The sequence below is a fragment of the Phodopus roborovskii genome, unplaced genomic scaffold, assembly GCF_943737965.1.
Source record: "Phodopus roborovskii unplaced genomic scaffold, PHOROB, whole genome shotgun sequence".
In the NCBI taxonomy this organism is placed as follows: domain Eukaryota; kingdom Metazoa; phylum Chordata; class Mammalia; order Rodentia; family Cricetidae; genus Phodopus; species Phodopus roborovskii.
In genome coordinates, this window is record NW_026126540.1 from 33,764,820 (window position 1) to 33,779,272 (window position 14,453).

Below are 14,453 nucleotides of genomic sequence, written 5' to 3' on the forward strand. Positions count from 1 at the left end.
TGACTACAGAGAAAGACACACACACACACACACACACACAGAGAGAGAGAGAGAGAGAGAGAGAGAGAGAGGATAGAGATGCCAGGTACTTCAGGTCAGGGATGCTCCAATCACCCAGATTACATTTGTTCACACACAACTGTGTTGCCATCTGGTGGTTAGGTTGATGTTTCACTCGGTTTTTTAAAAAAGTGCTTACAGATCAAAAGTATACTATCAGATACCATCTTAGATACCAAAAGCAGAAAGATGATTTTCATTCTGCTTTCAAGTTGTTCACCCTTGAGGCTATAAAATGTGTGAAAATGAGAACTCCTCAAAACATCTCAGGATGTAATGAGAGCAAATTCCTGCGTATTTCCTTTTTTGCACAGGTAGCCGTGAGCTTAGGTGTGTCCTGTAGGACATGTTTGTACTAGCTATGGTGCGAGATTCCTCTTCCTGGTTTCTGAAGTTAAAAATTCTGTTTGATGAGTATTTATTTGTCAAGAACCTGATTTTATGTTGGCTTCCTAATTAACAAAATAATCCAAATCATAAACATTATTCTCAGACTTAAACAGTAGCAGGACACTATTAGATCTAGCTCCCTCTTACCCATAAGAGGGCAGTAGAATACATGATGGAATTAATTTATTCCACTCATCTTGGAATCCAAGTCTTCTTCATTCTGGTAGAGAATCTTTCTGGATGCAAAGTTCAAAACACAAGTTTCAAAACCACTGTTTTAGTCCCAAATTTCATCTTGTACAGCTTACCTGGGATACTTTCCAAATAGATTAAAAGCTGGTTGTGATGGCTCATGCCTATGCTGGCACTCCGGAAGCAGGGGTAAAAGAATAGGAACTCTGAGGCAGGCCAGCCTGGGCTACACTGTGAGATCCTGTCTATAAAAAATAATAATACACACACACATATGTATAAAGATACACACTTTAGGTAAGGGAGCAATGGCGTTCATAAAGACCAGTGTCTACAACTTATTCCAAACAAGACTTACATGTATTTCCTCACTAGAGCTTTTTTTTTTCCTCACTAGTTTTTTTAAAGGTGCTGCCATTACTTCACCTTCACTGTAGAAAGTAGTCCTTTTATTGTCCCTACCTCATAGCGTCACAACGGATTGGAACATGCTGCCTTTTTTTGTCTTGGTTAAATTGGCTGGTGACAGTCATCGGTGACTTGTAATCAAACACCTCTCTGTGGCAGTCTTCTATTTTGGTACCTCTGTGTGAACAAGCAAGGGAAACTTGGTTACCAGACACAAGGTCGGATGGGGAGGGTGGGGTGGAGTGGGGCGGGGAGAGTTAGGGTGGGGCGGTTAGATGCTGGGAACTAGACTCTATTCATCCCAGTCTCGTAGAGTGAAACTGGGCTACTCCTGCAGCAGGCACAGAGCCATGTGCATACTTGAGCAAGATCGTGTTGCAGGCGGGAGCGCTTGAGTGTGAGTCTCAACCGGGTGTGGCGACCGGGTCGGCACCTGGAGTGGGCATCAAAGGCATCCGGCTCGGGATTCCAAACCTGGGGCCAGGTGCGTTATTGGCATCTCTCTACTAGCCTAACATTCCCAAGGGATGTTTGCTCCCTGAGCTGCTTTATGGTTTTCTTAAAAGAGGTGCTGTTTGGCTCCTGATTCAACTAGGCTCTTCCTCGCGGTGCTAGTTCGTCGCGTGGGGTCTGTCCGACTGCAGATGCGGAAATAAACAAGCCTGGGCCGAGGTCGCAGTGTAGAACCAATTTGTGCTCTGGCTCACCAGAGCTGGGGGGCGGAGAGTCGGCCAGGCGTAGGTTCTGGGCATGGCGAAGAGAACTGGGAGGGGCGGAGCCTACTGGGTGGGCTAGGGGGCGTGACCAGGCCAGAGAAGGGGCGTGTCTGAGGGCGGGGACTGCGGACCTGCGGGGGCGGGACGAAGAGGCCAGAGCTGGATCCCCAAAGGCCACAGACAGCGAGTCTCCTATCCCTGCGGGAGGCGGCGTGGCGGCCCAGGCAGGTAAGCGACGGGATGCGGCCGGGCAGTGAGGCAGTGGGGCCTCGGTCGCTCAGCTATTGGCATCGCTTCAGGGGCGTCCCGCGTGTTCGTGGTCGGTCGGGAGCTGGGCACTTCGGGTCAAGGGAAGGCGGGTGTCAGCATGCGTGCGAGCCGCAGGCGCGGTCGGGGGCGCGGGCCGAGGAGCCAGAGCGCTCCCGTCGGGAGGAAACGCGCCTTTCAGGCGGTCTTGAACTTGGACGTGCCCGAGCGGGGCACTTCAAACTGCAGTAAAGTATGCGCGCACTTTGCCTCCAAACAGCCTGGCAAGCTCAAGAGTGGAAGTCATCAAGTAGTTTTTTAAGTTAAAAATCCAAGAGTGGAACTGGAAGTACGACTGTGGAGTAACCAGGAGACAAGGCGATGATTTGATTATGAGTCAAAAGGCTCCGCTCTGGCGCTGAGACCCGCAAACAAAACGTCACACCTCTGCCAGGGTAACTCTTCCTAGCTTGTTTCACCTAAGTGTAAAACTGGGACGCCCGTGGGTGTTCTCACAGTCAAAGGAGAGGAGTGACAGCGTTCTGCAAATGTCAGGCATTGTTGAATGATACACATGCATCCTGTAGCAAGTATACTCTGTACATTTACTAAATGCCTAGCACACAGTAGGTGCCTGTAAAACTTTATCTCAAAGCTACTGGCTCGCTTAAGTATGTTAGATAAAGCCTAACTTCTCTCTACTAGGTAAATAAGTTATTTAAGCTTCTTTTCCACACAATTACCATTGTTTGATGAGCGGATCTATTCTTAACTGAGTCATGAACTTTTCTAAAATAGCATCTGTATTCTAAAATAGTATCTGTATATACTGTTGTGGAATCATTTGCCATGGAGTTTGTACCAATCAAAGAATCTTTTACTTGACCTTAGATAAGTAGTCACAGCTAAGGATATCTGATAAAGCGAACTGAGTATATTGCTTCAAAGCAAGACTCATTTGTTTTTGTAAATTGAGGGGCTGCTTTTTAGGAAGATGTGTTCTCTAAAACAGTTACTATGTGGCTGTGGGTTTTGTATAGTTTTTATTATAGAAGTTTGTGTCCTTTACTTGTGGGTATGTGCATATGAATTTGGGGGAGGATGGGAAATTTAAAAAAAAAAAAAAAGAAAAAAGAAATAGCAATCTGTAACCAGGAGGTTTCTACTAGGGATACTTAAGGGCGATCTGGAGTCATTTCAAAGGCAGAAACCAGGAACTGTAGTAATTGTGTCTCATGGCCTTTCATTAGCCTGTTGGATGTGGCAATAGACTTTTTTTTTAGATGCAGCAATATCAGTGTTTTTGATTGAGAGCAGTAGGCAGTCTCTTTCCTTTTCTTATTTAAAATTTAAAGTTAGGGATGTGGATATAGTTGTTGGTGGTATATTTGCCTACCATGCACAGAGTCCTGGGTTCAATCCCAGTATTTCCTAAACTGGGTGTGGTGGTTCATGCCTGCCATCCCAGCATAAGAGAGGTACAAGCTGGGGTTCAGAAGTTCCAGATCATTCCTGACTATATAGTGAGTTTGAGACCAGCTTGAGGTACATGTGACTCCATAACAAAGTGAAACAAAACAAAGTAAAAACTTCATATTGCAGGGCTAAAGGAATGAATTGGGGCATAAGGATACTTGCTGCCAAGTCTAAAGATGTGAGTTCAGTCCCCAGGACCTGTAGAAGGAGAGAACCAGCTCACGCAGATTGTCCCTTGACCTCCAAATGTGTTCTGACACATTGCCTGCCCCCACAAATTAATAAATATAATAAAATGTATTTATTATTCTTGTGGGCACACAGGGTGCATGTATGGAGGTCAGAAGACAATTTGTGATCTTAAGTTTCTTCTTTCATCCACTGGATTCTGGCAATTGAACTCAGGCTCAGTGTCGCTGAGCTAGCTTATTGGCTTTTTTTTCCTCTTGCTTTGTAGGATGAAACTAGGGTCTTGTGACTACTACACAAGTACTCTACCACTGAGCCACACGCCCACCCCAACTGGAAATTATATTACTTTTAAATGATCTGTAGTAGGCAAGGATTTTAGAGTACTGTATACTACAGTGAAATTAAGTGGAGGACTAGAAGAGAAATTACTAGTAAATTATTTTGTGCTCTGTCAGGAGTTTTCTTTGTGAGGCTGGAGAGAAGACCCAGTGGTTAAGAGCACTTGCTGCTTTTCCAGAGGACCCAGGTTCCACTCCCAGCACCCATGTCTGGTAGTTTACAACTGCCTGTAACCCCAGCTTCATGGGATCTGATATCTTCTTTTGCCTTCAAGGGACAACTTCATATATGCAACATATGCTCACTTAGACATATATACATACATGTAAATAAAAATAAATCTTTAGCCTAGTGTAATGGTGCACATGTTTAATTTCATCACATGGGAGGCAGAGGCAAGTGGATCTCTATGAGTTCAAGGCCAGCATGGCCTATATAGTGAGTTTCAGGCTAACTAAGCTATATGGTGAGACCCTGTTTAAAAACAAAACAAAACAAAATTTAGAGAAAAAGTTTCATTTAAACATTTTCAACAATTGAGTGGGAGAATAGGTGTTTTTTTGGGGGGAGATGAGGGAGGGGTTAAGACAGAGTTTCTGTGTATAGCTTTGGAGCCTATCCTGGAACTCACAGAGATCCGTCTGCCTCTGCCTCCCAAATGCTGGGGTTAAAGGCATGCACCACCACTGCCAGCCTGAGAATAGATGTTTTGAAACTTTTTTTTTTTTTTTTTTTTTATGTGAGAAAGGCTCTTGTTCTATAACTCACTTTGGCCTTTAACTGTCTATTTAGCCTAGTCTTAAATATGTGGTAATTCTATTTATCTCTGAGAGCTAGAATTGTGGTGTTTGTTATTATGTTGTCTAAAAACCAACTTTTTAAAGTTCTTAAAACTATTTTAAAAACCAACTCTAAGCGTGTAACTGCATAATGAATTCACTGAAAATTTATTTGTTGACCTTACAGGTCTAACTAACACCTTATATTGGTCCTACTTATTGAGCAACTGTCTTATTTAAGGCATAGTTTAGAACCTACATTGTAGGTATGCATGGAAAGGATGCATTCCTACCTAGGAGAGTATGTACCCTTTCTACTAAGTGAGCTAAATAAGTACTGAAAAGCTATTTGGAAAGCTCAGTGCAGGCAGTGTCCTGAATTTGTTTCACATATTAGCTTTTTAGTCTTCACAAAAGGCACCAATGAGGGACACTGTCATCACTGAGAGACATAGAGAAACTGAGTAACCTGCCTGCCACCAGTTCCAAGTAGTGGAGGTGTCAGCCTGCCAGGCTACAGTAACACTGAGCTCAGCTCTCAATCTCTGCTTTATATTGAGTTTCAAATTCTGTAAGACACAGTGAAATCAACAGGTATTTTAAAGACAGAGCTTTTATGAACTTCAAATCAGACACACACACACACACACACACACACACACACACACACACAGAGAGAGAGAGAGAGTGAAAGAGAGAGAGAGGGAGGAAAGGAGGAGGAGGGTCAGACAGAAAAACTGGTGTTACAAGATATAGAGGCATGTCCAAGCTACAATTTAATTATACTTTGTATGTAGAATTGTGTGTGTGTGTGTGTGTGTGTGTGTGTGTGTATCTGTGTGTCTGTGTGTCTGTGTGTGTGTGTGCTGGTAAATGACATGGGATTCTTCTTGTTTTTAAACTCCCAGTCACTTTGGGCATTATCTTAGTAATATAAGATGTGTCTATTTTTCAATAAGAAGTTTAAAATATCTGTTGTCAAACCATGACTTAAATGTTAGATGCAAGAGAAGAGATGTATGTACCAGTTATGGTGGATATACCTGTAGTCCCAGTACTTGGGAGGCCATGAAATTTTGGAGACTTGCTTGGACTAAAACAGGAAATCTGTCCCAAAATAAAACAATAAACAAGTAAAATAAAGCCACTCTAGTTTTAGTCTGATAATAGAGGTAAAAACAGAATGTAATGGAAACCATGGTGAGAAACAGTTATTGTGCTTTCGATAGGGAGGGAAGCTGTAGAAAATGTTGAATCAAACACCACATTTGAATTTGATGTTGACAGATGACTGGGAGTTTGCCGAGCTGTGGGATGGTTATGAATGAGAGCCAGGAATCTATGTGACTCTATGGCAAGTTTGAGAAATGTGTTCTGGTTACTAAAGTCAGAGGTACAGAGGTGGGTGGTTGAACTAAAAATAATCTAGAAAAAGAAAATTGCAGAACACAGTTGTTTGTTACATTAGATCACTGCATTTGCCAGGTAAGTGTAGGGGATTAGGTCCCCTGACTTGGAATAAAGAAATGAGTGATTAAGTTCATTTTGACAAAATCTATCACTGTAGAATATGGTATTGAAGGTGTTTTTAATACTTTGAAATAGCATCTATTTTTAACAGATACCTCTGTAAAGCTATGGTGGAGGGGAGGGGGAATGAGTCTGTTAACACCAGTTATTGGAGAGAATCTATGTGTAAGGACTTTGCAACTGAATCTAGAGACAATGGAGAGCTAGAGAAGAGTTGGAAGTAATTAGACAAGATTACACAGTAATGGTTCTGTGTGGTGGCTGGATTGAATGAAGGCAGACAAAAGGCAGGGAGGTAATTTGGAGGTGGATAAGATAGATAGGCCAAGTTTGCTATTGAAGTAACTCCTGATGGAGCAGATGAGGATCCAGAGTAAGAAACAACACCAAGAAGAGGAGAGGGCAGCTGCCAAGATAGGGGATTGGGAGTGCTCAAGAGTCCATTAGCTGCAGAGGAGTAGAAAAGGCAATGACTTTTGTTTCTTAGCTTGGAAAACTCAGTGAATAGGCTGGCTTTATTATTTTTAACTGTCTCTGTTCTGAACCTGTAGGGTCTGTAGAGCAATGAGATGCAGATGTCAGGCAGGCTCATCCAGGATAAGGGTGATGGGTGATGCAGGTCTCAGATAACCAGCTGAGCTTCCCACCACTACACAGACTCACTCAGGAAGAGATCCTGTCAATTGTCATAAAACGTTCAGATGAGTTCTACTGGAAGGTTAAACAACTTTCAGGCTGAGATGTAGCCAGGTTGGTACAGTGCCTTGTCGCTTGCTTGAATCCCTGTGATCAATCTCCACTATCACACAAGACTAGGTTAGGTCCCAGACTGGTCTATAATCTTAGTACCATGGAAGTAGAGGCAGGGTAATCGGAAATTTAAGGCCATCCTGGACTGCATAGGAGTTTGAAGCCAGCCTGAGCCTTACCCTAGACCCCCCCCCCAAAAAAAAAAAACAAGGTCTTTCAAATATTTTCAAAGAGGGCTGGGTGTAGCTCAGTTGAGTCCCTGCCTAGTATGCAAGAGGCTTTGTTTTTGGTCCCAGGTTCACATAAGCTGGATGAGGTGGTAAAAGTCTGCACCTCCAACTGGGTGGTGGAGGCTTACACATTTGATTCCAGCACTCAGGAGGCAGAGGCAGGTGGATCTCTGAGTTCCAGGCCAGCCTCCTCTACAGAGTGAGTTCCAGGACAGGCTCCAAAGCCACACAGAGAAACCCTGTCTCGAAACAAACAAACACATAAAGTCTGTACCCCCAGAATATAGATGGAGGTAGGAGGGTCAGGAGCCCCAGGCCATCTTCAGCTTTACAGTGAACTCACAGCTATACTGAACTACAGGAGACCCTGACTCCCAGACAGACACATGGGAGCTGGAGAAATTGTTCTGTTAAGGAAGCTTGCTGCCATTGTGGAGGGGTGGGGGGTGTCCTGGCTTCAGTTCCCGGCACCAACATGACAGGAGAGTCCAGGGAACCTGATGTCCTCTTCTGGCCTCTCAGGGCACTGTGCACTGTGGCACATTAATGTACATGTAGGCAAAACACTCATATACATAAAAATAAGTCTTTAAAAAATCCAATAAATAGATACTTTCAAAGAAAAATAGAGACTTGACTTACCACTCTTCGACTTACGTAAGAACAGTTTGAGAAGGAGCCACTATTGGCTAATTTAGTTACATAGCAGAAATATTTGAAACCTTGAAGGAAAATATGGCTTAAAATCTTGACCTTGTTAGCCTTGGTGGCACACACCCTTAACAATCAGAGGCGGATGTGTCTCTTTGTTCAAGGCTAGCCTAGTATACAAAGGGGGCTCCTGGCCAGCCAGGGATACATGGTGAGGCAATGTCTCTAGAAGAAATGATTCCTCTCCTATCACATTAGCAGGTAACTGGAAGGTTTGTTCCAGAGGACATCAAATTCTTGAGATTTGTTCTTTATTTCCTCGGAAGAATAATGGCATCACATTCTGTATTAAGACTAAAGAACTTCCATTACTGAGTGTGTTGCTATTTTTACCGCTTACGGCAGCTCATTGTTTTAGCTGGGATTCTCAACCCTTACCCAATTAGATGCAAAAGAATGAAACAGACTCTTAAGTGAACCTGATAAGCACATAGCATTGTCCATGTGTTTTCCAGACTGGGATTAGGAAAAGTTGCCTATATCATTACAGCGAATCTTCCCTAACTTAATTTTTATACGGTTTATGTTGGAATTGAAAAAATGATAATATTTGACCTAAATTATATGCTATACTTTATCTTATATAGTGATAGAAGTTACTGTTTTGTGAACTGTGTGTGTGTGTGTGTGTGTGTGTGTGTGTGTGTGTGTGTGTGTAAAACCACATCAGCATTATCTTCTGCTGTTGCTGTCCTTAGGCAACTTTCCTTTGATTCTGCCCACCCCACACCATGCTGCCCACTGTCTTCTTCCCTTTGCTCTTGCATGCCTGACTTCTTTGTGTTTGTTACTTTCCTAGAACTCAGTTTCTCACTACAAACATCCCATTTCTTAGTCTCTTAACCTAGGCTTCAGATTTGTTGTTTTGAGACAGGGTCTTCTGTAGCCCAGGCTAGCCTTAACCTTTGAGGCATCCAGAGATCTGGGTGAGGGCTGTGTACCACCACAATGCGTCCAGACTTCATTCTTGCCCTTGCCAATCCTTGTCTCCTCTGGCATTCTGTGTGCATTCTGGAGAAGTAAGGCATTCCCCCATGTAAGGGTAGTCAATAATTTTCCTACCTTTGGCCCAAGTTTATATTCTTTATTACTGTGCCCAGGTTCCGAGGAAGTTTAAGAATTATGTAGTCTATCCCCTCTATGAATCATGTTATCCAAGGTCAACTAAGAATTTGTCCCCTAATCTGTTAACCACTGCTCATTGTTAAGCAGCTCTTAAAGATTGTATCCTGTGGTTGAGACAGGAGGACTTGAAGTGTAAGGCTAGCCTGGGCCACCATAGTTAGGACCTATCTCAAGATAAACACTTGAGCTATTCTCGGGTAGCTAGGCCTTTAATTCTTATCATAGATAGTCCTTTTTACTACAATAGGGTCATGTGATATGATCAGAATCAACCAACTTGGTCTCATGCTACACGTGTTTTCTCCTCTCCCACTTCTGTAAGAACTGTCACTGTTTTCAAACGCCACGCAAGCCTTAGTACTCTTTATTTCATGAGGTTTACCCATCTCCCCATTTCCTGCATGCTCTTTTTTTCTCTCCCTCCTCCGGCCTTCCCTTAATGCAGTGGTTCTCAACCTGTAAGTTGTGACCCCTTTTGGGGGTGGTGGTCAGTTGACCCTTACACAGGGGTCAACATTGGAAAACAACAGATGTTTACATTATGATTCATAACAGTAGCAAAATTATAGTTATGAAGTAGCCACAAAATAATGTTATGGTTGGGGTCAGCACAACATGAGGAACTGTATTAAGGGGTCATAGCATTAGGAAGGTTGAGAACCACTGCTCTAGAGTTTCCAAAAACATAAGGCACCTCCGCCCTTTGAGCTTTCAAATGTTCTATTTGAAGTTGTTTCCTTATGGCTGTTTTCACTCTCTCTTACTGACTTTCAAATAAATGTCATATTCATACTTTGTCCAGATCATCTGTGTTAGTTATTTTTCTTACTGCCGTGACCAAATTTCAGAGCAGAAGCAGTGGCTGAGGTATTTTAGTTCCATCTTTAGTGATGCAGTCTGCCATGGTGTGGAAGGCATAGTTGCCAGCTTGTAAGGCCTGTGGTGACATATGTCTGCCATCAGGAAGCAGAGAAGATGGGAAATTGAGCCAGGTTTATCAAGCCTTAAGGCCAGCCTCCAGTGACTCACTTCCTCCAGCGAGGCCTCACCTCCCAAAGCTTCCTAACCTCCCAAAACAGAGCCACCATCGAACACTGGAGCTTACTGGGGACGGTTTACATGGAAATTACACCACCGTCCTATTGAAAACCTTTATTTCCTGTGGCCACATGCATGGACCCTACCTCAGTCCTTAGTTATATGACATGAGTCTGCCCTTTCCTTTCTTTTAGGACCTTTCCTTCTGTGATAGCTGTGACCACAGCTCCCTGGCTCGCTTTTCCTGTCCATCTGGTGGATTCTGGGTAGAACACTTGTGCAGGGCTGGGGCTGTAGCATGAGTGAAGCCCTGGGTTCAAATCCTAGCACTCCTAGAAGGAAACAAGCCCTGTGCCAGGGAAACCCATGTGCTCTTGCTTTGTTTTCTCACAAAGCCCGATTGAAATATTCGTTCCTCCACACACCTTTAGCTCTCCCATCTCCCCCCTCTCAGCAGGCAATCTTGCTTCTTATTTCAAAGCAAAGAAACAGTAAAACCCCTCCGCTAGAACTTCATCATAGAGTAGCCCCAAAGCCTGTAAATCTGCCTGCATTACTTGTCCTTTGTTTGTCCTCACTCCTGCTCCAGTGGCAGAGTGGCCCTGCCCCTGGTGATTGCTCACCCCTCCAGATCCCACGGAAGGTTCCTGCCTTCTCTCCTTCCTGGGCTTCTGTTCTCTATCCTTGTTTCTTCCCCCTTCCTTCCTGACGCCTTCCCACCCGGGTTTAAATATAACTTCTTTCCTGTGTTAAGGAGAAAAGCTCTCCTGCACCCGATGCTCCTTCGCACTCTCACTGTATTGTCCACTTGCTGCCTTGGGCTAACTCCTTGCAGGATTGTTTACCATTGCTGCTCCTGTTCTTCATGGCCCCATCCACTCCCAGTTCACTGCCATCTCTCCTTCAGCCTCCTCCTTGCCACTTAGCCTGCCCTTGTCTGGGTCCTGATGCCCACCAGACACTCAGATCTTGGTCTTCCTGGCTTCTTGGCTTCCATGGCTCTAAACATCTGGTGTCTCTCCTGTCTTTTGTCTATGTCATGTGTCTATGATACATGTACACCGACTCAGACACTTCTCAGAGCTGGCAGTGTTTCTGGAATTTATGAGATGCTAATTTCAACAAATGGCCTATAAAAATAATTTTTAAAAATAATATTTGTATGGCAATGAAGAGTCATGCAGTACAGGATAGAAGAGTTTGACCATGTGTGGCGGCATGCTACTTTAGAGACTGTGGCAGGAAGATTACAAGTTCAAGGCCAGACAGGGATGGATGCTGAGGCCTCATCCCAATAAACAAATACAAAAGAAAGGAATGAGGTTGACAAGCTTACGTGGAAACCATGAGATGCCATTGTGTACAGAGGACCTAGAGCTCCAAGACAACAACAGTTCTGAGTGCTAGTGAGATAAGGAGGGTCTAGTCTAGATTCCCGTTTGCTGGTGAGAGTGTAATTTGGTCCAAACACTTCGGAAAAGTACATGTTATAGTAATAGACCCACTCTACAGAGTAGAAATTCTGGTAACACCAAGAAAAACTAATTATGTCTATAAAAAATTATGTATCAAATATTGGTAACAGCTTTTTATTTGGTGATACCAGGAGTCAAGCCAGTGCTAGGCAAGTAAGTGCCTAGCTAATGCATTCTACCCAATCCCTCCTTATACAGCACAGGCCAAATCTGCAAACAGTGCACGTACTTATCAGCAGGAGATCTGAAAAAGTAAGTGCTGGTATTTTTTTTTTAACCATTAAATATTATTCTATACAGCAGCAAGAAATGAAAAACCCTCATATACAGCAAAGTAAACCATACAGATATTATTTTGTACAAAAGAAACCGCATAAGATACTACGTACTGAGGGTGGAGAGATGACTTAGCGGTTAAGAACATCCATTGCTCTTCCAGAGGATCCAAGTTTGATTCCCAGCACCATATTAGGTGGCTCACAATCACCTGTAACCAGCTGCATAGTGACCTGGCATCTCTAGCTCTTGTGGGCACCTGCACTCATGTGCTTACCCACACATAAATAAACATGCACACACGCACACACACACACACACACACACACATAATTAAAGTAAATCATAAAAAAGGGGGGAAGGCATACTATATATTTTTTTAAATATTTAATTTTTCAAGACAGGGTTTCTTTGTGTAACAGTCCTGGCTGTCCCAGAACTCATGTTGTAGACAGGCTGGCCTGGAACTCACATAGATCCACCTGTTTCTGCCTCCCGGGTCCTGGGTGTATGTCACTACCTACCAGCAACATGTTGTATTTTTTAATAAAGTTACAAGAACAGTAAACACTGAGCCATGGATAGAAGCAGAATGCAAACCTTGGTTACTTGCTGGAGTCCAGCTCCAGCAGGGTTTAAGTCCCAAGGAGTAGGTGTCTGCAGTGAGGTGGGAAGGAGATTGACAGATTTGAAGGTGAATCAGGATGGCTACTCCTTTATTGAAAAAAGGCTACACCTTTTATCCTCTATAATTGCTCAAAGGATTAAATGGGAGAAAGGGAGAGGTGAGGTTGGATATGGTTTATGATCAGGCATTGAGGAAACTAGCATTGACCTTGACAAATAGGCACCAGTCATATGTTAATGGAGAGCCAAAAGTTCCTCTTGCTAGAGATAAGAATGACTCCCTTTTTAGCAAGCAGGAACTTTCTTCAAGCCTCTGAGGGAATGGGGGATTTTGTCTAAATACCTGACTCGGATGGACTCTCTCTCTCTCTCTCTCTCTCTCTCTCTCTCTCTCTCTCTCTCTCTCTCTCTCATAGAATATTGTAGTTTTTTGACTTAGTTTATCCAAATAGCTAAAGCTTAAAGTGACCAAAAGTCATATTACTGTGAACTGGAGTAGACTTTAGGAATTACAAATCTTGATTATCAAATATAGCTTATTTATAAAGCATATGTTACTTATCAAATTTTCTAGCAACTTGGTATTAACTTGCGTGGGAGTAAGCAGAGTTATCACACTATGTGGTTCCACAGTGTTCAGTCTTTTTCCCAAGAACTATTTTGTTTAAAGAGGCTGCCATTCTATATATTCTCATCCTTCAAGACCTGCACAAAATTTCCCAAAGGAAAAGGCCTAAGGGAATTCCTATAACACATAGTGAGAATCATTAAAAATGAAAGTAAAAGGTGCTGGAAAATGAGACCTGCAAGGACACAATGCTGGAACTTGTCATTCAGCACAGTCCCCATGCAGTCCACACCAGGTACTGATGGCTCAGCAGTTAAGAGCACTCCTGCTTTTGCTTAGGACCTGGCTTTGGTTCCTAGCACCTACTGGGTAGCTGACAACCATTTGTTTGTGTGACCCAACCCCCTCTTCTGGCCTCCACAGGCACTGCATGCACACGGTATACACACACAACACATCCATGCAGGCCAACACTCACACGTGAAATAAAAATATATAAACCTAAGAAATGGCTAGTAGTGTGAAAAGTACTAACACGAAGATAATAAAACTAAGTCACAGCTCAATGTACTGAACTGCAAAAGCCACCGTGGTGTCACTTAGTCATCATTCTCTTCTCTATTTTGAGGAAAATGAGAACTTACCCCTCACCTGACACCGTTTGAGAAGAGGACAAAGGATAGGTGTTAGTTGTGTGACATCCTAATTCATGTTACTGGAGGTTAAGTGGATAGATGCATTTATATCCTTAAAAGACTGGAGAAATGGTTTCCCCCTGGCTCTTTCCCCTCTTGTATATCTGTTCCCTTCCATATCGGCACCCGGATCTCTAATTCATTCTTCTTACTAGCTGTGTAATATTCAGTCAGGGTGCTGTTTGCTTGCTGACTTTGTGTGTTAACGCGTAGAAAACTAGTTGAGAGCTGAGATGCACTTGACAATGCTCTGCCCTGCTCTGACAGCTCACACCCATCCATCAGCCCACATGTACGTACCCTCATTCTGTTCTAGCTCCAACAGCCCATGCTGGAGCATCCTTTCTGCCAATACCACTGCTCTGCTCACTGATCATCTCTCCTGTGTAAAGGCTTTCCTCGCCCTTCTCTGGCGTGTTAGGGGTAGGGATCTGCCTTCTCTGATCCATCTGATGATTTTAGGGAGAGAAGTGCTTTTAGTAACAATAATAACTGTGGTTATTTCTAAATGATATTGTGACCTGAAGGTGTTTGAAACTGCAAACCTAGCAGTGTGGTTCCCAGAGGAAGTACTGTTTCTAGTGTTCTAAACGGCAAGTTGAGAGATAACCAAGTAAAAAAATGTTACTC